We start from the raw sequence: 27,188 nt of genomic DNA, 5'->3' as shown, positions 1-27,188 counted from the left end.
TGACTTACCGCCGACCGAGGACAGCGGATTACCCAAGTGTAAGGACTGCAGCAATGTGGATCTTCGAACATCTACATTTATGGTAGGTACAAAACTGTACTTTTTGACTTCTCAAGTAACTGTTTCACACTTGAACTGTACGTTCTGCCAAACCATTTGACTGCAGATACTCGGAACTACTTGTAACATGAGTAAAGTCCCACTCTTCGGCGAATCTGTTGAATTGCTGGCTAGTAAACTGCGTGCCATTGTCAGAAATAACTTTGCAGACTACCATGGACTGCAAAATTATGCTTCATCTTAGTAATGACAGTACTGGATGGTAGATTAGGAGGTAGGTCAATTTTGAACCAGTTGGAGTAAGAGTCTGTTTACTCCAAGTAATGTTGACCATTCCACTCGAAAATATCAGCGGCTACTGTTGACCAAGGTAGTTCCGTAATCTGGTTTAGCTGAAATGGTTCCTTCTGTAGATGTAGCTTTGTACTATTATATACAGAACAAGATGAAAGTACTCTTTCAGTGTCTTGTGACATAGAAGGCCTTTCTGTAGAATCTATTCCTAGGTGGCCATAATGCAGTGGATTGCACCCAGTCAAAGGGATGTAGCAGCATAAGAAATTTTGAAAGCTGCTTCAAAGAACAGTCATCCAAACAGTCCCACCAGATCAGAGTGAGTCCAGTTTTTACTCTGGATTCTTTTTAGTTCCAAAAAAGACAGGGGACTGGAGGCCAGGCTTGGACCTCAGCATCCTAAACAAATTTGTCTAAGACAAAATTCTGGATGGTCACGGTTCAGTCTATCCTCCTGTTTCTGGAGAAAGATGATTGGATGTGCTTGATAGAGCTTCAGGTATCATATTATCACATAAAAATGGACAAACACTCCAGAAGATTCCTCCACTTCCTGCTGGGAGCCAATCACTACCAATTCCGAGCACTGTCCTTTGGTCTTTCTGCGGCCCCCAGAGTGTTCACCAAATGCATGACAGTGGTAACAGCTCACTTGACACTGCAAGGATTCCGGGTGTTTCCCTACTTAGACGATTGCACTGGCCAAGTGTCTACTGGTTTCAGCCTCACATTACACCCTAGAGCTAGTGATCTCCTTAGGCATCTCAGTAAACGTAGAAAATGCAGGTTGACTCTTACTCAAAATCTGGAATTCTTAGGGACAACTTTCGATGCTCAGTCTTGCCTAATCTCCCTTCCACTTCACAGGTTAGAAAGACTAAGGTCTCAACTCTGGGTTATACTCTCTCAAAACAAGGTTTTAGCTTGGGCAGTACTTCAACTACTAGGATCAATGGCAGCATCGATTACTATAGTTCCCCTAGCAAGACTACATTTGAGGCTGCTACAGTGGCTCTTACTAACACAGTGGTCTCTGCCTTTTTTAATTTCTCCAAGTCTTCTGGGTTTCTAATACCATGACTGGAATGGACCCCATTCCTAAGTCAAAATATGATTAAAGTTCATGAAATTAGTATTGTTTCTTTCTTTGCAGTTAACTAAAAGTGTTCTTCGGAGCACCCGCAATGTGCCCGGTAATGACTCCTTCTGTAATTTGTACGGTGTTAAATGAGTTAGCCCACTATCTTGGGCTGATATTAACCTTTCATTTCTTGATGTGAATTCACATCTCCTTAACCATTTCTGTGTTGAGTCTTGATCAACATGAGGCTCGTCCATACGTTTTCTATACTTGCAACTATATTTGTTTTTTCCACATTTCTTGCCTTCTCATCTGGTCCTTCACCTTATATTCTTTCTTTTGTTTTTTAGCACATTCAATTGCTGCCTGGTTTTTGTGTACATCTGGTATAATTTCCATTCCTGCTTGACAATATGCTTCTGCTAAATTAAAGCAGAGATGTCATCTTAGATTTATTCTCCTCATGTTTCAAAACTTTCACTACATTTGGATGCTGTGAGGTCAGCAGATGTGTGTAGTCCCATGATTGTAGATCTATACATGTAATCAATTTCAAGGAGACCCATCCCTCTTTCAGAGCGGGGAATGTATATAATCTTGGTATACACTGATTTTTATAAATCATTTGGTAAGCATGAAGCATCCTTCTTGTTTTAATATCCAGTCTATCCAACACTTTTTGGGGCCAGTCAATCACTCCAAAACTATAAGTTAGGACAGGAAGAGCAAATTGATTTATGGCTTGGATGTTGTTCCTATATGTGAATGCTGTTTTCAGGATTAATTTAAGTCTTCTAAAGTACTCCTTACTGAGCTTTATTTGCATTTATTCATATTTTATTGCTGATCCTTCATCATTTCCCAAGTATTTATACACTCCCTCTTGCTCAAGTTCTTTTATTTCACATTCTTGTCCCAAAGTTGTGTTTTCCTGGTGCTGCAGTTTTCCTTTTTTAAAGGTTGCTTTTGCACATTTATCAAGACCAAATGACATTCCAGTATCATCTGAAAAAGTTTTGAAAACCTGCAGCTGTGCTTTCAGTTCCTTATCTGATAAGCTATACAGTTTTAAATCCTCAACAAAGAGAAGATGAGAAGTCATTAGACTGTTGTTTTCTAGAAGCCAAATTGTAGCCATGGCCTAAGCTGTTAAGTAAACAGCTTAATGGATTAATGGCAAGGCAGAATAGCAGTGGTGACAGAGAGTCACCCTGGAATTATCCCCCTTGGAATTTTTATCCCTGGGATAATAATCTGTTTTATCATGGCTTAATTGCAAAGTGGTTTGCCACTGTTTTCATGGTTACTGTAATGTAGTCAATCAGTGTAGGATGTATTTTATACATTTTTAGGCACTCTTTTATCCATGAATGTGGAATACTATCAAATGCTTTTTTGTAGTCAATCCATGCCATACTTAGATTCTTCCCCTTCTTACAATTCTCCACTATATATAACTTTGTTTAACAATAAATGATCATTTGTTCCATATGACTTTCTTTTATTTCCCTTTTGTTCTACTGCTGTAATTGAGTTTTCTTCTAAATGACTATAAACTCTGTTTCAATTCCCGTGTATAGTTTGTACATCGTTGGAAGACAAGTTATTGGTCTATAATTTTTAGGGTTGCTTGCAGGTTCACTCTTAAGAGCATTGTTTTTCCTGTTAACCAGTGTGGTGTGTGTTCGGGGTGCACATATAAATAGTTCTTACTCATGGCTAAGTCCTCATGTAAAGAAGTTAATACTTTAAGCGAAAAGTTATGTAATGTCTGAGCCTGGGGTTTTACAGTTAGAGGCTTTTCTCAACTTTGTTTCGATCTCTCTGGCTGTTATTTCATCCCATTTCATATCCTGTCCCTTTAAACTTCTTATTCTTTCTTTTGCTTTTTCTATCCATTTAGCATCTTTATGTTGCACAGGATCTTCATAGGTACTTCTCCAAAGAGTATCTATTTCCTCTTTTTTGGCAGTCTTTCAATTCCTTTTACCTTATTTCCCAATTCTGTATAAAACTTTTTTGGGTCTTCAATAAATTGCTTATTTTGTGCTTTTCCCTTATATTTATCTTCGTATCTTTTAAGTCTTTCCGCTTGTTTTGAAATTTTTAGTTTATCTCCAATATTACATAATAGATCCTGGTCTGTTCTAAAACTGCACATTGCTTTTATCACATCTATCTTTCTTAGTATATTTGTTGATCTGTTCCCTCTTCTATAATCTTCTAACAATGACACTTGTTGTCTTAGCTGCTTTATAGTTCTCTGTTCGATATTTCCATTATGGTATTAGCTTTCGCCCCCTCTTTTCCCTTGCGACCCTGTGTTCCTGTGGTACAACTTTAGCAGTTACTAATTTAGCAGCACAGTAATATATTCTGTTTACTTCTGTTATATTGCATGGATCTCTATGGACAGTCCTAATTACTGCTTTCATTTGTTTTATCAAGTTTCTAACTTTTGGGGTTTTATTAACCTTCTGCAGTCTATTTCTCTCATTGATCTTGATATGTCTCTTTGTCTATTAAATCAAGCAACTCTTCTTTTAACTCATTTTCTTCCATACTGAGGGCACATCCCTTGTTTTCCGTTTCCTGTGGACATTCTATAGAAAATTCTATAACATCTTCCTGTGGCATATTCTCTTCAGTTTCATCCTGTGTCATCTGTTATTCTGTCGTATCGGAACTCAATGGCCTGTCACTCCTCAAGATTGACTGCATCAGAGTTTCCACAGTTTCCTGTTCCTTTGCTTGCTGTCTACCTTCAAATGAACATTTATACTGGTTTCCTGTGGAAGAATCCAAAATATCTTGATATGGCACCTGACCAATTGCTTCCTGTTCCACTGATTTTCACGTAATTTGGATATCCATTGCTCTATCCTGTTGTGGTGCTTTTTGTACTCTATTTACTACACTGAATCCTTCTCTTTGCAGCTGTTCCATAACCTCAATTTCTCTTTCTTTGACTTCTCCATTACTAATTTCTTTTTCTACTTTTCCTGTTAGTTTTCTTATTTTTTGTATTGTAAAGTTTTCCATGTCTGTATTCCTTTCCCTATATTTTTCTTCAAGTGTCTTTGGTGCTGCTCTTTTTGTATTGGTTAGTTTTGCTTTCTCCTTTGCATAAATATTACACCATATTAAATCTCTTCCTTTCCCATGTCCATATTTCTTCACATGTCTCCTGATCTTCTTGTTTTTCCTTATTCTGGGGACTTGCTCCATCTTGCTGTGATGTAGTCTGTTTTAGACCTTCTACATTAAATCCTTCACTTTTCAGTCACTCCATAACTTCAGCTTCTATTTCTTTAACTTCTGCTTTACTAATCGTCTTTTCTACATTATATCTTTGTGCTCTTAATCTTATTATTGTGAAATTTTCCATATCAGGATGCCTTTGCCTGTATCTCTCCTCGAATATTTATCCCCTTTGACTCATCCTATGTCCTCTCAGATTCACATAACAAATCGATGCAAACAAGTCTTATTTTGGTGGATGAAGCCAGGAAAAGACCTATGGAGTTGTCCTTTCTCCCCCTCTTAGCCCAAGACCATAGTGACCATGGACGCTTCCCTGATGGGGTGGGGGGCACTTCCAGGCAAAGACTGTCCAAGGCACTTTGTCCCCCGTGGAGGCAAATCTGCACATCAGTGTTCTAGGACTGAGGGCAGTGCTTCTAGCATTGCAAGCATTCCAGTCTGCCCTAAATGCTACAACATGTCCATAGTCTGGTATATCAACAAACAAAGGGGGAACCAGGTCCTACCCATTGTGTCGGGAAGCCATGAGAATTTGGCAATGGGTGATATCTTCCAACCGCTTTCTGATAGCACACATTCCCTGGGATTCCAACGTGATTGCAGACAAACTGAGCAGATGCATTCTTCTGCCTCACGATCCCTCAGTCCTGTCATAGTGGCGAAGAGCTTTAGTTGCTGCTATCTTTTCACATCCCCCACAAACCACAAATGCAGCAGCTACTTTGCCCTAATTTCCCCTTCAGGGGGAGTCCCCAAGGAACGCTGTGGTACACGATTGGCCCATGGGACTTCTTTATGCTTTCCCTCCCCTTCCTCTGATCCCGCAATTTCTAAAGAAAGCCCTTTGGTTGAGAAACAAAGTAATCCTCATTGCACCCTTTTGGCCCCAACAAGTTTGGTTTCCCTTCCTTTGGCCTCACCTAGTACACCAACCATGGATTCTGGATCCAACTCTGGAATTGCTGTCACCCCGCAAGGGTTGGTGCATCCAAACATATAGTGTCAAAAGCTGACACCTTGGTTCCTCCACTTCCAGCAATTCCCAGGCAAAATAACCTATCCTCTCCTTACGTAACATTCTTCTGGCTTCTCATAAACCATCCACCAGGAAACTTTACCTCAGCAAGTGGAAAAGATTCATAATTTGGTCTCATGAGAAGGGAATAGACCCATTTTCAGCTCCGCTTGATTTGGTACCGGACTGTTTATTGCATCTCCTCCATTTAGGAGTGGCAGCTTCAACTATTCGAATTCACCTGGCTGCTATCTCTAACTTCCACAGTGGTTTCCAGGACTCTACCTTGATTTCTCACCATTTCTGTAAAACCTTTGCAATCACTACGAACATCTGACCAATTATTCGTATCCTTCTCAGGACCGAAATTGGGAAAATCTTTCCAAAGGGACTCTTTCTAAACTATTGAGAGATTGCATTTTTTATCTACCAACAAAACAAACTTCTACCAAATAAAGTCAGACGGCATTCAACCAGGTCGATTGTTGCCTTCCATGCAAAAGCTTCCATGTATGACATTTGTGCAGCAGCAACATAGGCCACCCCTCATATCTTTATCACTCATTACAAATTGGATTTGGTCTCCAGTGAGAGGTTCAGTTGTGCTCAGGAATATCCTTTCATAGGGCCTCCCAGGAAATAAAGTAACTAAGGACTCTGTCCCATCAGTAAAGAATGAATGAAGATTAACAACATCAGATAAAGAAGTTATGTTCTTACCATAACATTCCATCTGTGTTGTTGATCTTCAATCATTCATTACATCCTTCCTGCCAACCCCCTCTGAAAAGACTCCTGGAGGTTTGGATTTGGATCTACTTTATGATAGGGAATTTGCTCAGATAAACCCTCCGCTTTCTATCCTTTTTTCTTGCGGGCAAACGCGATCTGAGGTGATAGAGGGGCACTATGGGTAAGCTTGGCTCAAGAGTTTTTTGGCTGGTGCGAGCTTGTTATAACAGCCAGCTCTGTTCTGAGGGCGGAACCGATACCCCATCAGTAATGAATGAATGAAGATCAACAACACAGATGGAACATTATGGTAAGAACATAACTCCTTTTTTCTCGTCATGCTCTTCAGTGGTATATCTGGGACCTGGATAATGTATCAGCAAAATAAAGGTAGTTGCCTTTCTTGTAGACGAGATTAAAGTTGTACTTTTACAATCTCAGCATCATATGTTGCAATCTGTCTGGAGCTGTTTGCATAGGCTTTCTCAAAGTGGTGACTAGAGGTTGGTGGTCTGTTTCGATGTGGATATGTCTGCCATAAATATAATCATGGAACTTTGAACATGCAAAACACAATTGCCAAGAGTTCTCTTTCTATCTGAGCATACCACATCTCAGCTTGGGTTAGAGTCCTGTACGCACAGGCAACAGGTTGATCCTCTTGAAGAATGATTCCACCAAAACCAGATTCCGAAGCATGACAGGAAAGAGTAACTGGTTTTTGAACATCATAGTGTCTGAGAGTTGGTGGATTAGCATATCTCTTTCAGGACATCAAATGCACTTTAGTGTTGATCTAACCATGATTAGGGTTCAACTTTGTGTCAGCTCTAGGCGGTGTTGCTAGTTGGCTTAAGTTTGGAATGAACTTGCCTAGGTAGTTAACCATGTCAAGAAAGTGTTGAAGGGCTTGAACATTGTCTGGAGTTGGTATCTCAAGAATAGCCGTTTGCTTGGAAGGGTCTGGACGTATGCCTGAACTGGTAAACAAATGACCAACATAAGTGACTTCTTGTAACCTGAACTTACACTTCTTATGATTGAGCTGAAGATGTACTTGATGTGCTCTTTCCAGAACTTTCTCAAGGTTTCTGTCATGCTCAGCTTCACCATTACCTCCTACTACAATATAATTTGCTGTAATAGCACAAGGATACCCAGAAAAAAATTGTTCCATTGCATGTTGAAAGATTTCACTGGGAGAATTTTATCCCAAATGGTATTCTCAAAAATCTGTACCTGCCAAATGGAGTACTGAATGTAATTAGCACCAAGGATTTCTTATCAAGCAAAATTTGCCAAAATAAACTTTTTGCATGCAAGACAGGACAAACAGTGGCATTTGGGATCATTGCTGCAACTTTTTTGACTGTGCACATTGGATGATCGTCTTTTTAGTGCCTTTTTAAATCTTGTGGACCAATACATATTCTGATATTATCTGAGCTTTTCTTATGAGCTACCACCATGGACGATACCCATACAGTTGGTTCATCTGCTGGACAGATTGCACCTTGTTGCACCATTTTGTCTAGCTCTGCTTTGATTCTGTTCTTCATAGCTGCTGGTACTTTCCAGGCTGGCCTGACAACTGGGCTGACATCTGGGTCTAGCTTCATGGAGTATAGAACTGGAAGCTTGCCTAGTTTGTCTTTGAAAAGATCAGCGTACGTAGAGAAAATGTACTGGGTGAAATTAGAGCAGTGGTCTCTTAAACTAACATGATGGACTTCCTTATTAAATGAAAGCAGTCCTATTTTCAAACTGTCTGAGCCCTAATAATGACTGGACATGCCTTTTGACCACAAAAAATAAGTCATAGCTTCTCCCAGGAGAGTAACCTGAAAGCATCACTGAGCCCTCAGTTGGAATCTCTTCACCACCATAAGCAACTAGCTTTGCACACTTTGCCAAATCATGCTTCTCACCAGCACATACTCCATCAAATGTTTCTGCAGGCATAACATTGCACTTTGAACCTGTGTCAACTTTGCGCTCTGTGGGTTATCCATATATCCGAACAGTAAAGAATACTTCATTCTTTGCCCATAAATCTACTGTATTCATTGTTTCATTAAACACTAACACACCATCAACATAAAAAGTAGGGTTACAGCTTTCTAAATGATCAACTTATTTCTTTGAATTTTCCAAAAAGAATGTGTACGTTTTGATTTACAAAACCTTTGAAATGATTCCACTTATTGCACTTCTGACATTGCTGACCAAAAGCTAAACATTTTTCCCCTTGGGGCTCATGACTTCCTCCACAGTTACAACAGCTAGCTATCAAACTGGGTATAGGCACATACTTTTGAGTTTGCTGAGTCACTCGTGCTTCACTGAGACTGTGCGGTTTTGAGAGCACTCCTTGGAACTTGGTAGAAAGCTACTGTGGGGTTTCCTTTTGAGTGTTGCAGGGTTTAAAGTTGCAGCCGTGTTCTTTGGCCTTTTTATGCTAACGTGCTGCATACTATCAACATGGGCTTTAGAAGTTACTGGAAGCATGCATCTCTCATTTGTAAGCATATATGTGTGTTTCAAAGTTACATCACTGTCACAAAGCAAAATCTTTCCTCACAGCATCATTGTTAATACCACACACAAGTCTTTTATCAACTCATCCCTTAAATCACCAAATCTGCATGTTTTAGCTTTGTTTTTCAAGTTTGTTATATATACTGCAGAAGTTTCACCAGGCTTTTGATCCTTTGTATAAAATAAGTGCCTTTCCATTTTAATATTCTCTTGGGGGTTACACATTTCTCTGAATTTATGTTTTAAGCACTTAGGGCCCTCCTTGATTCAGCTGGTACAACTGACTGTTTTCCCCCTCTCCTGCAAATACAATAGGTGCATACACAAATGATGCACTCCCTTTCTATGGCTTCTTCAGAACCAGCTAAATTAAGCGGAATGAATGCCTTTGTATGGTCATCTTTATTAGAAAATACAGCCTGAATGAAAATATTGTACTCTTGATAAAACACACTCTAATTATTTGCAGTATTATTGTCAAACACAAGTGGAGTTGGTTTTCGAAATCCGTCTGCCATGCCAACAAATTGTGCCCAAACTCACTGAAAAATATGGCCCTTGTAATTGTGTACAAACAAGCACACACAGCAGCTTGTAATAACATTCAAATGCACAATAAACTCTCTGAAATAAATACTGTACTTTGCAAAATATGCTCTGACTGTATTTTGTGAAATAACTGTACTGTAACACTGCATAAATATGCAAATGCTTCATACACTTCAGACAACTGGAATAACTGATCAATGCGAAAAAGTAGTGCTTAGCAAAAAAAGTGGTTGTTTCCTTTATTTTATTCATTTTATGCTATTCAGATTTTATTTCAACCATTTTACGTAGTTGTTTAGAATATTTCTGTTAATATATTCTAATATCGAATTTATCTGTTACTTATGGCTACGTTTAGATCGTCCTGAATGCCTTGTTTAATATTTTGCGAATAAGAAATAGCTTGAGCAAGTTGTAATACTTGAAATTTGTTTCTGACCTGTTTTGCAAGTTATACATGCAGTAGGGTTGATTCACTCCTATATATTCCTCCAGTGTTAACCAAGTGCCCGACAGGCACTTGAATCTGAATAATCTGGACTCCCTTCTGGACATATATTCTTCTAAACATGCCTTTTCTGACACTGTCGCTCATCTCTCTCTAGTATAGATGACAAACAGGCAGGGTAGTTCGTTTATATGTTTTATTACAGAGAAAACACATCAGGATGGGTAGCAACTTTACAAAATAAAATCAAACTGATTAATTGACAGACTACACAGACATATATGCTTGCATCTCAACAGCTTACTAAAAAATAGCAGTCAAGCTTGCATGTGCTCAAGTATTTATACACTTGTGCAAGCCTCTAGAAAGCTTCTTAGTTGTACGCGCGCACACACTGATCTTCACTACAGATGTAGCTAACAGTTGCTATAGTTTATACCCTGCCTACACAGAGTGCCACTGCTTTCTGATTTTAGTTAAAAATTGTAACTTTTAAATTATAGCAAACTGTTCGCTACAGTTCAGACCACACAAGGAGTGCTGAGGTTTGACTGGAAATGCAATACCAGCTTTTAAAAGCCAGTATTGCATTAAATATCAACATCAGGCTGACCGCTACCCCAACACTTTGCACCTGGGGCAGTTTGCCACTCTTGCCCTGTCCTAGCTACGCTACTGTTGTGGAATATAAATTATCAAGGGGAAATTTATTTTCCTTTTTGCCAATTACTAATTAAAAGCAACATTCATTTTCAGTTGTTCTTCTAGCTAAACCAAAGATGTTCATCGTGTTTCACTGTTGCAGTCATTACACTTGTGTTATCCTGCTGGCAGGCTACCCGCAGTCGGCCTGAATTCCAAAGTCTTGGTCCGGTGTCGGTTGCTGTTGCCTCTTCCCTGACGTCAGTGCACCAGGGGTATAAAAGATGCAGCTGACGCCATTTTCTTCAGTCTTTCTTGCCGTGTGGTGCCCGAAGCAAAAGCAGTTCGCAAGTGCCAGTCGGCCGACTCCTGAGATTTTCGAAATTGAACTTCAGATCCGAAGTTTTCTATAAAGCTAAGTACCCCGTTGGGGAAACTTTTTTTTTTTGCTCCAGACCAATGTCAGAAAAAGTTAACAATTGTATTTCTTGTGGGAAGCAAATACCTCATAAGGAGTTTCACTCTTACTGTATTCCTTGCCTAGGCCCTGACCACGATGTTGCTAGTTGTCGGTTTTGTGCTAGATTTAACCAATGCACTATTAAGCATCGGTACGATTTTGCTTTTCATTACTTTGGCCGAAGGTTTAACTACATAATGCCGTCGGAACAGCCGACCGGAGTTCATAAAAAGCGCAAGGAAAAAGAAAAGGACAGGCATCCGAGGTCCAAAACCGACGATGAAGCCTCTTCTAGGCCAGTCGCCGGTTCTCAGTGAGGCGCTTTCGCAGCCCCTGACACCCGCTACCTCAGAGCCACAGGCCGCCTCCAACTCCCACGTGGAGACAGCTAGGCCTCTGGATATTCAAGGTTTTGGGCCTTCAGAAACAAATCCCTCAGATGGGTCCGGAGCCGCTGAGCAGGCATTGGCTTCTGAGGGTGTTTTCAGACCTACACAGCTTTATATCAAGCCAACTTCAGCATCAAAGACTAAAACAGTTTTAAAGACAAAGAAACAAGTACAGCACTCTCCAGGACAAACTTCCATGCCTAAGAAACAGATGCTCAAAATGGCCGAAGACCTAATTACTTTGATCAGGGGTTCCCATCCCCTTCCTGATAAGAGGCCTAGGCAAGACACTGAATATGATTCCTCTGATGAGGTTTCCATTTCCTCTGACTCCTCTTCAGAACAGGGAAACTATATTCCTCCCTATGAGGATTCTGATGCTGAAGAATCTATTCCTTCAGCTTCTCCTCCTGAGGATTACTCATTTGGGGAAACCTTGCATACCATGAGGGGGCATTTCCACTGGGAGAGCCAAGATTATTCTGATTCTATGAAAAGGCTCAGAGACTTTCATTTACTACCTCAGCACAGACCTCTTGCTATTCCTCCTGTTCTAGACATTGTAGATGATGTATTTTCAGAGTCTGGCCTGTCTCCTGACTCTTAACCTCCTGCACCTGTTAAGCCAGAGAAGATACTACAGGGTTCCAGATTCTCATAAATTTCTATATAAAAACCCTGCAGCTGACCCAGAAATTATTTCACAGGGTCCCAAAGGGGTCAAGGCTGCTACTGCAAAAAACCTGTCCCCTCAGATAGAGATTCTAGGGCACTGGACAGATGGGGGAAAAAAGTTTACACTTCTGCTACCTTGGCTGTAAGGGCTTTAAATTGTCAATTTCATATGCTTAAATATCAGCAATATTTAATGTCTCTGTTAAAACAGAAAATGTTGACAAATTCTGAATGTGCTGAGAACAAGGAATTGCAGGATTTATTGCCCGCAGCTGAACAAGTGGGAAAACATACTTTGCAATGTGGTTATGATTCACTGGAGGCCTCTTGCAGGGCCGCTGTAACAGGCTCTGTCATTAGAGGGCATGCTTGGTTAAAGGAACAGACTCTGCCTGATCATGTTAAAGCAAAATTATTGGATGCTACATTACAGCATGATACTTTGTTTGGTGTTAAGGCAGAAGAGTTGTTAAAGAAAATGGAGGATAAAGCTAAATCTATGCAGACAGTGAAGGATTTCTTACAGGTGCAGCCACCCAGATTTAGCAGGAACTGGCCTTCTAAAAATTGGTCCTTTCCCGTGTCAGGCCACAAAGAGGCAGATACATATGCCCTAGAGGCAGACAACAGGCCCAAACAGTGGGGTGCTTCTACCTCCAAAAGCGGAGAAGACAAAACACAGCCATATAGGAAACAGTCCCAGTGACTTTCCTCTGCCAATGCCAAGCATTTATCTTTTGGCAGCACCCTTGCGGGGAAAGCTAGCACTTTTTTTTCACAAAATTGGCACATGATTACCCAGGACAAATGGGTCTTAAATATAGTCTCTCAGGGCTACAGTTTCCACTTTCACACCCTTCAAAAGGCAAAAGTTATGCCAGACCTGCCACACAATCAGTGGGCAGAGGCACAAAACCAAGTTTCATCTCTCATGGACATGAGGGCTATTCAGCCAGTGCCACGACAAGAGCAGGGACAAGGATTTTATTCAAGACTTTTCTTAGTACCAAGAAAGGACAAAGCATGGAGACTGATTCTGGACCTGTCTATTCTAAATACTTTTCTGGATGTTCCAAAATTCAAAATGTTGACTCTGCAGCAGCTTCTGCCCATGCTGGGCAAAAAGGCCTGGCTTGTAACTTTGGACCTCAAAGAGGCATACCTGCATGTCCCAATCAGACAATCTTGCAGAAGATACCTCAGATTCATAGCTGGCTCAATGCACTGCCAATTCTCTGCACTGCCCTTTGGCTTATCTACTGTGTCCAGAGTCTTCACAAAATGCCTGGCACCAGTAATTGCATTTTGCAGACAGAGGAATTCAAATATATCCCTACTTGGACGACTGCCTTATTCAAGCAGCGGCCAGACATTCTACTAAGGCATCTGGCGTTTGTAAAAAGATTACTAATTTGCCTAGGGTACACAGTAAACGAAAAGAAATCAAAACTAGTACCCGAGAGATAATATTCCTGGGTGCAAGCATAAATACAACTGCCCAGATGGCTTATCTCACGCCAGATAAACAAAGGCAACTGACTTCTTACTTCGAAAACATGGCAACAAAGACCTAGTTATCTGCAAGAAATATTCTGCAGGCTCTGGGCTACATGGCCTCCTGCATTTGCTAATTCCATATGCAATACTGCATATGAGAAAACTACAGTGGTACTTAAAATGTGTTTGGACTCAACATTGCCATGACTTGGAATCATTAATTTCACTCATTCCCCTGCCTGCAACAGGAGTTTCGATGATGGTTGTCACCACAACAAGGGACAGCCATTCACTTTACCCACAGCCAGGCAGACACTAACAACAGATGCATTAGATTATGCCTGGGGGGCCCACATGGCAGGAAAATGTATTCGGGGCACATGGCCCCCAAGCCAAAGGCATCTACACATCAATCAAAAAGAGATGCTAGCTGTACAAAATGCCCTGACAGCCTTCAAGGACCTACTTCATCCAGGACAGCTGCTGATAAAGACGGACAACACCACAGTCATGTGGTACATTAACAAGCAGGGGGGCACACATTCCTACCCCCTCTGCAGACAAGCCATGATTTTGTGGAACACAGCATTGACTTACCAAGTACACCTGCAAGCACAATTCCTGCCAGGAAAAACAAATGCTCTGGCAGACTAAGCAGAAACCTCATGGACCCTCACGAGTGGAAACTAGATCCACAAATGTTCAGCATGATAACAAAAAAATGGTAACGCCCAGACATAGATCTTTTTGCCTCCCCTCACAACTGCCAACTTCAGAGATTCTGCACAAGGACTTATCACAAACAAGCATGGAAAGTGGATGCTCTGTCATTCAGCTGGAACAACCTTACAGTATATGCCTTTCCTCTGCAAGAGAAGCCACAAATTATTCTGATTGCCCCGGATTGGTCACGCCAACACTGGTACCCAATCCTAAGGAGCTTGTCCCAAGGCCCAGCCTGGATATTGCCTCAAATTCCTCATTTACTGACACAACAAAACAATCAGATCCTGCACAGCCAACTCAGAACTCTAAATCTAGCTGCAGGGTGGATACTGTAACCATTCAGAATACACCTCTCTCTAAAGTGGTTATGGATGTCATTTTGGAGGCCAGGAGGCCCAGCACCAGAAAATCTTATGCAGAAAAATGGAAGAGATTCTGTGCTTGGAACCAGGCACAAGAAATTGACACGCTTGTTCCAAATATTCCTCAGACTTTGCAATATCTATCTGAGATGCTGGACAAAGGCCTATCCTTCTCATCAGTTAAGATCCATGCCTCTGTCATTTCAGCTCATTGCAATACAGACCCGCCTATTTTTTTCATATCCATTGCTTAGGCAGTTCCTCAGAGGGGCCAAAAACATAAGACCTCCAATGGGACCTCAATTTTGTTTTGGAAAAACTCACACTGCCTCCTTTTGAGCCAGCCAATACAGCTGAGATAAAATTCTTATGGAAAACAGCTCTGCTCCTACCAATAACTTCAGCAAGAAGAGTCTCAGAGTTACAGGCATTAATGGCTGTGGAACCTTTTATTATCTTCCATCTGGACAGGGTTTCTCTAAGGACAAACCCAACATTTATGCCTAAGGTATTGTCCAGTGCAGCTCTTAACCAAACCTTTCATTTGCCACTTTTTACCCAAACCCGCAGAATAAAGGGGAGAGACTTCTGCATTCTTTAGACATACACAGACCGCTACGCTTCTACTTGGACAAAACTAAAGCTTTCAGAAAGACTGAACAACTTTTAGTGGCATATGCTGCAGGATCACAATGAAAGGCTATCTCAAAACAGACCATTTCAAAATGGATAGGACACTGCATTTGTTTCTGCTTTTCACAACATGGCAAATCAGTGCCTAAGGGTATTACACCACATTCTACCAGGGCAGCAGCCACCTCAGCAGCCTTCCTCAGAGGAGTACCAACCAAGGATATTTTGGAGGCTGCAACTTGGACTTCAGTGCACACTTTTACTAAGCACTACCACTTGCCTTTCTACTCTAAATCCAGAGCAGGCTTTGCCACTGCAGTCTTGCAGGGCCTTATAGCCACTCCTAATTCTATTTAGACCCAGACGCCCAACCTCAGCTTTGGGATTCAACCCAAGTGTAATGACTGCAACAGTGAAACACGATGAATATAGTACAGTTGTGTATCTACCATAAATGTAGATGTTCGAGTGTATTCACTGTTGCAGTCCAGGTTACCCACCCATCATCCCCCTTTCTTTGCTGGGACCTATCTGTACTTCTCTATCCTATACAACCTGTGTGGTGTATTTGCTTGTAGATGAAGGTATTGTGTATTTTAGTGCATGCCTTTATTAGCAATGTTTTTAGCCTACCCTTTTGGGGGCACCTGACATCTGGGGCAAGCAAAACTAAAGAAAATGGTGTCGGCTGCATCTTTTATACCCCTGGTGCACTGACGTCAGGGAAGTGGCGACAGCAACCAACGCCGGACCAAGACTTTGGAATTCAGGCCGATTGCGGGTAGCCTGCCAGCAGGATAACCCAAGTGTAATGACTGCAACAGTGAATACACTCTAACATTTACATTTATGGTAGGTACACAACTGTACTTATTCATGAACAGATTTTTGTGTTTGGTAACTTAAAGCCACTTGGGGGTGGGGGGCAAATAGCATAAAATGCAGCTGTGATACTGTTGAGACCTGTTCCAGAGCAGCTACTACTGTGTCTCTGTTATTAGGAGATGTGCCTGGTTATACAATCAGCCTCTCCTTGAAGATGTCAAGGCAAAGATTCTTGTTTCTCCTCATGATAGGGACCTTCAATTCAGACCCCAGTCAACTAGTTTATTCAAAACATTGCAAGATAAAGGCAAGATTACAAATGACTCCAAATAAATTCTTCTTGCATCTGTGCCCAAGTACCAGAGAAATTATCTGCCAAGTCCACTTCTTTTGTCAAGAAACAAAAGAAGGCACCCAAAAAGAAATTTCTAAAAAATCTGAAAGGGTTCCAAGATCTGGGAGGCCTCTCTTCACAGAGAAGTCTGTGTGACCCTTTTAATGGTAGCTTTCACTCCAGCTAGATGAGTTTCAGAGCTTCAGGCACCTCATAGCTTCCTTCCTCCTTCCTTATCTTACATATGGACAGTGAGTCCCAGAGAGTCAGTCCCTCTTTTATGACTGAATTGGTAAACAAGATGTCCCTCAGTCAGATCACCAAACTGCCCACCTTTCCCCCTCCTCAGAGGAGAAAGAATTTTAAATTATCTGGATGTACACAGACAGCAAAGATTTTACCTAGACAAGTCGGATTCTATTCACAAATTTGATCAATTGTTTTTCTTTCATGGACTGAAAACTGTGCCAACCAGTATCTGGACCTTTGCTAACTGTTTTTTTAGGTACATTTCTTTTTGCTACACTCACCATGGCAAATCCTTGCCATCTTTCCAAGAGACCCATTCTACTAGAGCAGTGGCTCCTACTGGAACTTTTTACAATGTGGTAGATCTCAGAATAATCCTGGAAACAGCTACCTGGTCATCAGTACACACTTTCACTAAGCCCTGTTGAGTTAAGACAACTTTTCCAGGTCCAGAGCTGCCTTCCCCAGTTCAGTCATTTCTGCCCTCTTGATTCTCTCACTTATTAACAGTCCACCCTTTTACTTTCTTAAGCTTTGTGATTCACCCATCTGTTTTGAATACTGCTATAGAGATTTCAGTCAGGACATAGTAAAATTGTGCAAGAACTTAAAGTAACAGTAGGTGTCCTACTGATCACTATACTAAAGATCACTGTAGTAGTATTCCTTCCAACCCATCTCTCCTTTTTTCATTTATATCCTTCCCTCTTTACTGTGCTGTCCTGTCTGGCAGCCTTCAGGACCAAGGGGATTCTTTATTTGTGCTCTTTCCCCTCCTAGAGGACTACCTTTTTCCAAGATATCTTCAGGCTGCTGGCTTGGACATAGTTTGAGAATTTATGCTCATACATTGACTTACCTACCCCTATGCTCATGGGCTGAAGTCATGTGTTGGAAGTATGGCTTATTGAAGGTTTAGGCTCTGGTACTCTGGCTGGACGTCAGTGGCAATAACCTAACTGTATGGAATACTTCAGCAGGGATCAGTAAGTAATTTACTGGTATGGTAGATTATTACAAGCTATACTTTCGCTGAACCTTAGCCAGCCAGTCTCCATTGGGACTGCTTAGGGATCCATCTAATCTGTTATGACTGCAGGAATGATCCACACAATGAGCATAGTGCAGTTGTAAGTAACCTATGATTATAGTAGATGTGCGAGTAGGATCACTACTTTTTCTCCTTCTAACCCATGTATTGTAACTGACCACCTAAGGCTGGGGTTGGTCTCTGGAATCCTTTGCGACCTTACCTGACCCCTTGCTGCTGTTGTACACTAGTTGGACTTGGTTTCCCCCCACCTCTTTTTGTCCTGGCTGCGTTGAGAGTACCAGATTGCTGGGCTTTCATTGTTGATCCTGAGGGGCAAGTCTTGTGGAACACCTCTACTTGGGGATTAGTTTTAGCTGAAGTCCTATTTGTACAAGAAAGAATCAAAGATTCATAACTAGACACCACATTTTACATAAGGAAATGTATGGGCACCCTTGGGAAAGTAGAGTTAGCCCAGTCAAGGGGGAAGGAGTGCACAGGTCTGAAAATATGAGCAGATATCAAGCTCTTTCTATTGCAGAGATCCCATTTGATGTTCTTCCATAACATGGTTGCAGTATTCTTTATGTAGGGGATCTCCTGCCAAGGATAGCCCAACATCTGGCCAGTATACCAAAGCCTTTAGATTTTATAGATGCTGTGTGTCACACGTATGCTCCCTGCTTAAGGTTTAAGGCATAAAGGTGAGTACAGATGTAAACATTTGGAACTTCTTTGTCACCTGCCCAAAAGACATTATTGAATGTCGGTCTGAACACCTCTTTTGCTGTGCTGGTTGCCAAGCAGTTTTCAGATAAGTACCCCCACTGGGGTTTCGTTTCTTTCTCTTTTTTTTTTTTTCCTCTTTTGTCTGGTATTTGTTCATGTCATCCAGGAAGGGAAAATGTCAGTGTGGGAGTCAGATTCCCCATAAAGACCATCACAACCAGTGTGTTTTCTGCTTGGGTGCTTCCCATGACAGTACGTTTTATCTGCCAGACATTTGTGACCAAGACCCTACATTGTCATTTGTCCTCTTTGTCCATTTATCTTGAGAACAAACAAATTAAGCAGTTTGCTAAGGGTGCAGTGGCATAATCCTCATGTCCTGAGGGGCCAACTCTTCGCCAAGAAGGCCAATTATATTAGGCCAGATAAGGTTGCTGTCAAGCCTCCCCCAAATTCCCCCTGTAGAAGCTGATGAAAGCCCTGAAGACCATCCATTGCTTGCCTCAGATTCCTGTGCCATGATCCCATTGGAGGCCAGCATGAATCCAAATTCTTGCACATCCTTGGAGGCTTTTCCAACATCTGTACCTGACATTGAGGGAGAACCTCAACTGATAATTTCGAGGAATTGAGGGGGATTTTGAGGAATTGAGGGGGATTCCTATGGTGGAGTCTTATCTTCCTGATTATCATGGAAGGCTTCTGCTGTTTCCCTGCTGGGGTCCATTTCTCAGGATGCTCGTCAGTCAATAAAATGCAACTGATGCCTGTTCCAGTGCTGCTGTAATTGGCTCAGTGACGAGGAGGAGTTTAGTTACATCTTCAGGCTTTACCTGATATTAAACCAAAGCATTTGGATGCCCCTCTAGATCATAAAAATCTCTGACTTCTGCTGCAGATTATTTAAGTCCCTCCAGGACATTTGGCCTTCCCTTACCCTCCTCCAGGTCCCTTTGCCACACTGCCATTTTCTACCTCTTCCAAATTGGCATCGGATCACCTCAGACTCTTAGTGCTGTCTGTCATTTGTCAGGGATATTTCATTGTTTGAAAATCCCTTCCCACCTTTTCAGTCATTCCTCAACCTCCTTGAGAACAACTTCCTCATTTTCCAGAGGTTCTGCAATCTCTTTTGGATTAGGGCACCATTCAACTCATTCCACCTATCCAGGTGGGGAAGGGGTTTTACTCAAGAATGGTTTTGGTTCCTCAGAAGGAAGGTATGTAGAGACAATTTCTGGATCTGTGTCTACTTAATACCTTTGGATGTCTCATCAGACCTTTTCCTTTTCTTTCCCAGGCCTTTTTGGTTTCTGTAGACCTCAGAGATGCAAACCTTCCCACCCCCATTCAACCTCTGTTCAGAGAATATTTGTTTTTCTGTTTCTTTGTATTTTTAGTTCTGTGCTTTGCCCTTTGGCCTTTCAAGTGCCCTAAGGGCATTCATCAAATGCCTTGCTCTTATTGCTTTTTGCAGGTTTTGGGAATGCATATTTTTCCCCATCTAGAAGACCTACTCATTCAAGCTTTTTTTCACAGCAATCCATTGCAGGATCACTGGTTTACCATATTTCCTAAACTTCTGTGTTTTTCCTAAAGTTTTTATTCTTTAATTGAAAGGTGAATATTTAATACAACACACAGTGATTGAATCTGTAGATTCATTTAAGGCGCTAGTATATGGGTAGATCCAGCGTTGCTTTTCTAATCATATCAACCAATTGGTTAGTGATAGCTGTAGAACTATAGGTCATATAAAAAGATTTGTAAAGTCTAGGAAATCAGAAATGATGAAGTCATTGTTAGTTACCTTAGACCCAAACTTGAGTATGGAAGAAGAATATGGAAATCTTAAGAAAACAAGCAAGTGTAAACTGGAAAGATTACAACAGAAATATACCAAGGGCATCCATGGATGTGAAAATTTCAGTTATTACGAAAGACTACAGTCTGAACTTGTACAGTTTTTCTTATATCTAAGATTTTATTCAGGTATAGGGCATTTAGAGACTGCTACCTCTGTGAATGTTTGGGATTATCAAAAAGTAGTAAAGAATCATTAGACAACCTGCATAGAAGATTCTAAAGGAATGAGAAGTGTACTAATTGGTTCTCTTAGAGAGCAGCCAATGCATGGAACAGACTACCAAATTACGTTAAATCAAGTACTAGTTTAGATATTTTAAGAACAGCCCAGACACTTATTATGGGAACTAGTGATGTCCTTCTGTTCCTATGTTGCAGTATTCTAGTTGTGGGATTTCCTGCCCTCAGGCGACTCGTACGTCGGCTGCTATACAAAAGCTTCAGCTTGGCTGCTGCAGCTGCGTGGGGCATCAGACGTAAGGACATAAACCAGGGGCCTTTATATGTGACATCTGCATGCACAATCCCCAGAACGTTTCAGCCGCAGACTGATGCATAGTGGTATCGCTCCTTCTCAGACATCGCAATAAAGCTAATTAACCCTTTGGGTTTTTGATTTTTACATATCCGATTGTTATTGCTTAGGCTTGGTTTCTTGTAGCAATTTTTAGCTGATGTCAGGTAAAAAGGGTAAATGCCAAGGGTCTATATTATATTAATGAAAGTTTAAGTCAGCGAACACTCACATGAGCGAAAACGCTGCAAATTGAACGTCTTATTGTGAAGGGCTGACACCCCCCACCCCCCGCTAACTATATATTCTAACTCCGAGATCGCACTACAGTGAGGAAAGGGCAAATATCCCACTACTCACTGTACTATGACCCCACAAACACCCTTTCAATTTGCAGCGTTTTCGCTCATGTGAGCTTTCGCTGACTTAAACTTTTGCTAATATAATATAGACCCAGTGCCAATGCGGGTGCCAGATGCCCCATGAAGACACCCATGATAGGTGTGCTTTTTTCTTAGGCCAGGAGCATGACCATTCCACCTGCTCCATTTGTCAATCATTTGTGCCGAAGACCCTACACAGCCATCTGGCCGCACTAAACCTCTACCTAGAAAATCAGCGCCTTAAGCGGTTAGCCCCAAGAATGGATCCCACCTTGGAGACTGCATCAGAACCTCTGCGTGAGAAGCCCAAGATTCCTAGGCCTTCTTCACCTGCTGCTTCGTTACTGGACGTCCTGCCAATTGCTGATTTAGGAGCTGAGGGGTGCCGGCAGATCAGTCTACTTCAACGACCTTTGGGTAAGCCATTCCTTAGCCAACAACCGGCATGTCCTCGGAGCCTACCCAGTCACTGACTACCATCGATGTTGAGGGGGAACCAGAATCTGTGGTACCTCTGACCGGGATCCAGACTTCTGATTCGGTTGCTTCAAAACCTGATTCCAGGCCGGTTCCAACTTCCACCCTGGCTAAAAAGAAACAGAAAACAAAGCATGCCTCCTCCACTGCAGAAGGCGTACCGGATAGGCAGTCCTTCACTTTTTCCCTGATGCAGGCCTTTATGGGCCTTAGGCCTTCAGCCTCATCCCCCACTACTCTACCTTTACTCAGCCCTAGCCCTGCTTCAGCCTGTTCCCTCCCCCTTGACATCTCAGGTTAGGGAGGAAGAGCATGATTCTTCCTTTTCCTCCTCAGAGGACTCTATCTTACACCTCTCAAATTGCATCTCACCAGGAGTATTATTTTCCTGATGAGGAATCTATTGAAGGGGATTCTCCCCCTGAGGATATTACATTTGGTGAGACTATCACCAAGATGAAAGACTATTTCAAATGGGATACCTCACAAATGACTGACACCCAAAAGAGGTACTTTGAGCTTCTTCAAGTAGAATCCCCCTTCCCTTCTGCTGTTCCTGTGTTCTGCCTGGATACTTGGATGCTTTTAATTTTGCATCTAAGGTCCCAGACTCTCAGCCACCTGCCCCCAAGCACCCAGACCACTTATACAAGGTGCCTGATGAGGAGAAATTCTTAGTCAACCCACCCTTGGCAGACCAAGCAGTGATTGCCTCCTTCTCTGATAAGCAATCCAGACTGCTTCCTTCCACCTCAGTCCTACCCACTGATAAAGACTGCAGATATATGGATAGGATTCGTAAGAAGGTATATACCTCCTCCACATTGGCTTTCAGAGCCATTAATTATCAAATGCACATGACTAGGTATGCTCTGGACTTGGTGTCTCAAGCCTCCTCTATGCTGCCTTCTATCCCTGATAGCCCCATTAAGGCTGACATCTCCACCAAACTGTCTCTGGCTACACAAGTAGCCAGACACTCTATTAGATGCAGCTGTGATGCTGCCGAAGCATCTGCCCACTCTGCAGCATCTGCTTCTGTTGTCAGGAGATACTCCTGGCTGAGACTTCAGAATCTCCCAGAAGACTTCAAGTCCAACATCTTGGATGGCCCCCTGGATCACAATTTCCTTTCTGGAAAACTATCTGCAGATCTCCAAGAATCTGCAAGGAAAAAGTAAGGAATTGCAGGACATAAAACATTTACTGGCGTCTCCCATTCCAAAGTACTACAGAAACTACCCTGCTAAACCCACCTTTGTAAGGCATAACCCTTCTCAGATGGGTACTTCCTCTTCCAGATCTAGAGGAGGTGCAAGAAGACCCACCACGTCCAGACCTAATGCATCGCATTCTCAGCCCAGACAACCCTTTCAGGACAGAGGAGGCCCCAGCAGTGTGCGACTGCCTTGCCCACCTACCACTCTCAGCACGCCTTCCCCACTGCCTCCCCTTCTGGCAAACCATCACCACGGACCAATGAGTACTATCCGTAATCCAAAAAGGATATTTCCTCTCCTGGAAAGAAAAAACATCCAGGAGAGGCATCCCATACCCTCTCCAAAAACCAGCTACATCTACTTCCACAGGTTTTGACAGACCTGCTGAAGCTGGGTACGATAGAACCTGTTCCCTCAAGACAGGAAGGGAAAGGTTTCTACTCCAGTCTCTTCCTGGTCCCCAAGAGTGATGGCCCGTGGAGAACCATCTTAGACATTTCCTTCCTAAATCTTTACCTTCAGGTACCCACCTTCAAAATGCTGTCACTTCCCACCATGCTACCTCTTGGTCCGGCCAAGGCTTTTAAGGCCACTTTGGAATTAAGAGGCCTACCTACACATACCCATCAGGGCTTACTACAGAAGATTCCTCTGTTTCTCTGGGCCCTCTTCTCATTTCCAGTTTACTGCTTTGCCCTTTGGTTTGTCCACTGCCCCCGAGTGTTCACAAAATGCCTAGCCCCGGTCATTGCCTTCTGCAGAACTCAGGGAATCCAGATTTATCCCTATCTGGATGATGTCCTAATATTGGCAGAGTCAAACCATACCCTCTCAAATCATCTGCACTTCACCATGTCCCTTGTGCAGAATCTAGGGTTCACCCTCAACCTTCCAAAGTCTTCCTTGAACACAGACCAGGACAAGATTTTTTGGGGTTGCAGAATTAGAGAGGACAAAATGAAGGCCTTTTTCCCACAAGACAAGGTACTATCCTTGACCTCCCACTTCAAGGAGATCCTACACTCTCAGACAGTAACTGCAAGGCAATTCCTTCGACTCCTGGGCTTAATGGCAGCAACCATCCCTATGCTACCACTGGCCAGAATGCATATGCACAAGCTACAGTGGTACCTAAAAAACATTTGGTCTCAGCACCTGAATCACTTGGAACAGGTAATTCCCCTCCTTCCCTGTCTAAAGAAAGAAATTAGCTGGTGGATCCAACAAGTCCAGCTAAACCCGGGACTTCCACTTCAAACCCCCCCCCACCCCAAATAATGCATACAAATGCCTCAGATACAGGTTGGGGTGCAACAATGGCATCTTGGTTTTCAGGCAAACTGGTACCCTTCCCTAAAGGCCAAACACATCAATGTCAGAGAAATTATAGCAGTCTTCTTGGCTGTAAAAACGTTTACCCCTCTGCTCCTACCAGGGGTTGTTCTTATCGTGACAGACAATGCCACTGTAATGTGGTACCTCAACAAACAGGGAGGGACAAAGGCTTATCAGCTGTGCAAATTAACCCTGCTGATAGGAGACCTAGCCTCTCACCACAACTTGTCCCTGCAGGCAACCTACATCCCCTCGCAGGACAAGCAAGCAAATCTCCTAAGCAGGACATCCTCTACACAACATGAATGGATGCTGGATAGGACTGTCTTCCTAGATATAGTCCATCGGTGGGGCATTCCCCAAATAGACCTGTCAGCCTACCCCCCAGAACAGGCAGCTGCAGGCCACCTGCTCAACGATGTACTCTCCCCTAGCTTGGAGAATAGAGGCTTTCAACATCTCCTGGAAGGGGAAGTTTCTTTATGCCTTTTCCCCCTTCCCACCGATTCAGAAAGTTCTCCTGAAAATCAGGAAGGACAAACCGAAAATCTTGTTAATGACTCCTGACTGGCCAAGACAGCACTGGTTCCTCCTACTACACAGTCTAGCCAAGGGCAATCACTACAAGTTACCCTACAAGCTGGACCTCCTGACAAGAAAAAGGAACTCTCCTCCACCCACACTTGCAGAAGTTGTCCCTGACACTGTGGCTGATAAACCTTTGATCTCTTTCAGACACCACTACTCAGAGGACATGCTTTCAGTCCTGAGAGAAGCCAGGAAACCTACAACAAGAAAATCATACCTAGCTAAAAGGGAAAGATTTACGAAGTGGTTTGTAGACAAGGGCAGGGACCCCATTGCTGATCTACTTATGTGTGTCTATTGATAAAAAGTGGACTGTCCTATTCTTCAGTGAAAGTACACCTTTCTGCTATATCAGCCTACTTGCCTCTTCATCCCCCTTGCTAGCCAGGCTCGACGTAAAACTCTTCCTTAAAGGGGTATTAACACATGAGACCTCCAAAGAAGCCTATCCCTCTGCGCTGGGACCTTAACTACATCCTGGAAAAACTTACCCAGCACCCTGTTGTACCTGCTGGGGACATCTTCCCTACAGATTTGTACATGGAAAAGAGTCCTTCTAGTGGCTATCACTTCAGCCAGAAGGGTTTCAGAATTACAAGCCTTAATGGACTGCCCCCTCTACACCACCTTCCACATGGACAGTCACCCTGAGAACTAATCCCTCCTTTATCCCCAAAGTGGTCAATGACTTTTCTCTAAATCAATCTGTCCACCTACCCATTTTCTTTCCCTCTCCCACTAATGAAGGGGAGAGGATACTCCACTCCCTGGATGTGCACAGGCAACTAAGATTTTACCTGGGCAAAACTAAATCCATTAGGAAATCTAAGCAACTCTTTGCTTCCTTCCATCACAGAGCTTTGGGCTAGGCAGTCGCCAAACAAACCATCGCATGCTGGATCAGGAAAGTAATTTGTCTCTGCTACTCCCATTACAGAAAAAAAAACCCAGTGGGAGTAAAGCCCCATTCCACAAGGGCAGTGGCCACCTCCAAGGCTTTCCTAAAAGGTGTGGACACTGCCTCCGTTATGGAAGCAGCCACATGGTCCACTATCCACACTTTCACCAACATTACAAGCTTGACCTAGTCTCAAGAGCACGTGCAGAATTCGCCAGGGCAATCCTACTGGGCTTTGTAGAATTCTCATCAGCATCCGCCTCCCTCTCATCCATCTAAGCTGTGGTAGTCTCCCACAACTAGAATCTTGCAACATAGGAATAGAAAGACATAGAATAGTTGTGTAAAATCTTACCATAACCATAGATGTCCTTCTCTTTCATGTTGCAGAATTCCTTCCCACCCACCATAACCCCATCTTTATTCTCCTTTATCCCCAGCTAAAACCTGGACCTGTCTGTGCTACAGAAGGATACCAGGGTCCAATACCTGACACCACTGGCATCTTCTCCTGCTGGGTCTTCTACTCTACCTGCTGGGCTTCAAGTTCTGAGGATTGTGTGTGCAGATTTAAGGCCCCTGGTTTATGGCTTTACATCTGATGGTCCCACACAGCTGCAACAGCCAAGTTGATGCTTTTGTATAGGAGCTGATGTACGAGTCGCCTGAGGGCAGGAAATCCCACAACTAGAATACTGCAACATGGAAGGGAAGGACATCTATGGTTATGGTAAGATTTTACACAACTATTCTTTCTGGTGTATTGGCAGCCTAGAACAGCATTAATGCCCATGCTTGAAATATTTGTATATCTGTATGTGTGTATATGTATTTGTCTTTTACACAGTGAGCAGTTCAGCATAAACCTCCAGAAATCAGTTATGATGCCTTCTCAGGATCATGTTTTCCTCTGGTGCTGGCTTCAGACTGTTCCCATGCTGGCATCTCTCCCTGCTCCCAAGGTTCTGTCTTTGACAACCTTTTTCCAGTCTCTTCTTCCTCTGTCCTCTCTCACCGCCATGGATTTTCACCGGGTTATAGGATTTGTGGCCTCCACTATTCAGTTGCTGCCTCTTACTAGATTCCATATGTGCAGAATTCATTGGTACCTCAAATCGGTGTGACCGCATTCCCATGCCCTGGAGTTCCTCTGCTCTTTCTTTGTCTCGAACTTGAGCTTCAGTGGATTCATCATCTCTCTCTCTCTCTCAATCCTGGGCTTCCCTTCCAGGCTCTGATTCTTTCTCAAGAGCTGTTCATGGATGCCTCAGACTTTAAGTGGGGGAACTTCTTGTGGCCCCCTAAAGGTTCAGGGTCTCTGACCGCCTCATCAGAGGTCAGACCATATCTGCAACCTTTTCATTCTGGGTCC

At 42.7% G+C, this 27,188-nt stretch overlaps 1 protein-coding gene across 1 annotated transcript in view; it reads left to right on the top strand.

Moving 5' to 3' along the window:
* The window catches only part of RC3H1 (ring finger and CCCH-type domains 1), a gene marked incomplete in the record, with an annotated part of 3,590,040 nt that overhangs the window by 1,078 nt on the left and 3,561,774 nt on the right, over positions 1 to 27,188 (top strand).

Source organism: Protopterus annectens, chromosome 14.part0 (assembly GCF_019279795.1).
Source record: "Protopterus annectens isolate FY-2018-M chromosome 14.part0, PAN1.0, whole genome shotgun sequence".
Lineage (NCBI taxonomy): Eukaryota > Metazoa > Chordata > Ceratodontiformes > Protopteridae > Protopterus > Protopterus annectens.
The sequence above is the reverse complement of the archived record's forward strand: the minus strand, read 5'-3'. Positions and strand labels throughout refer to the sequence as shown.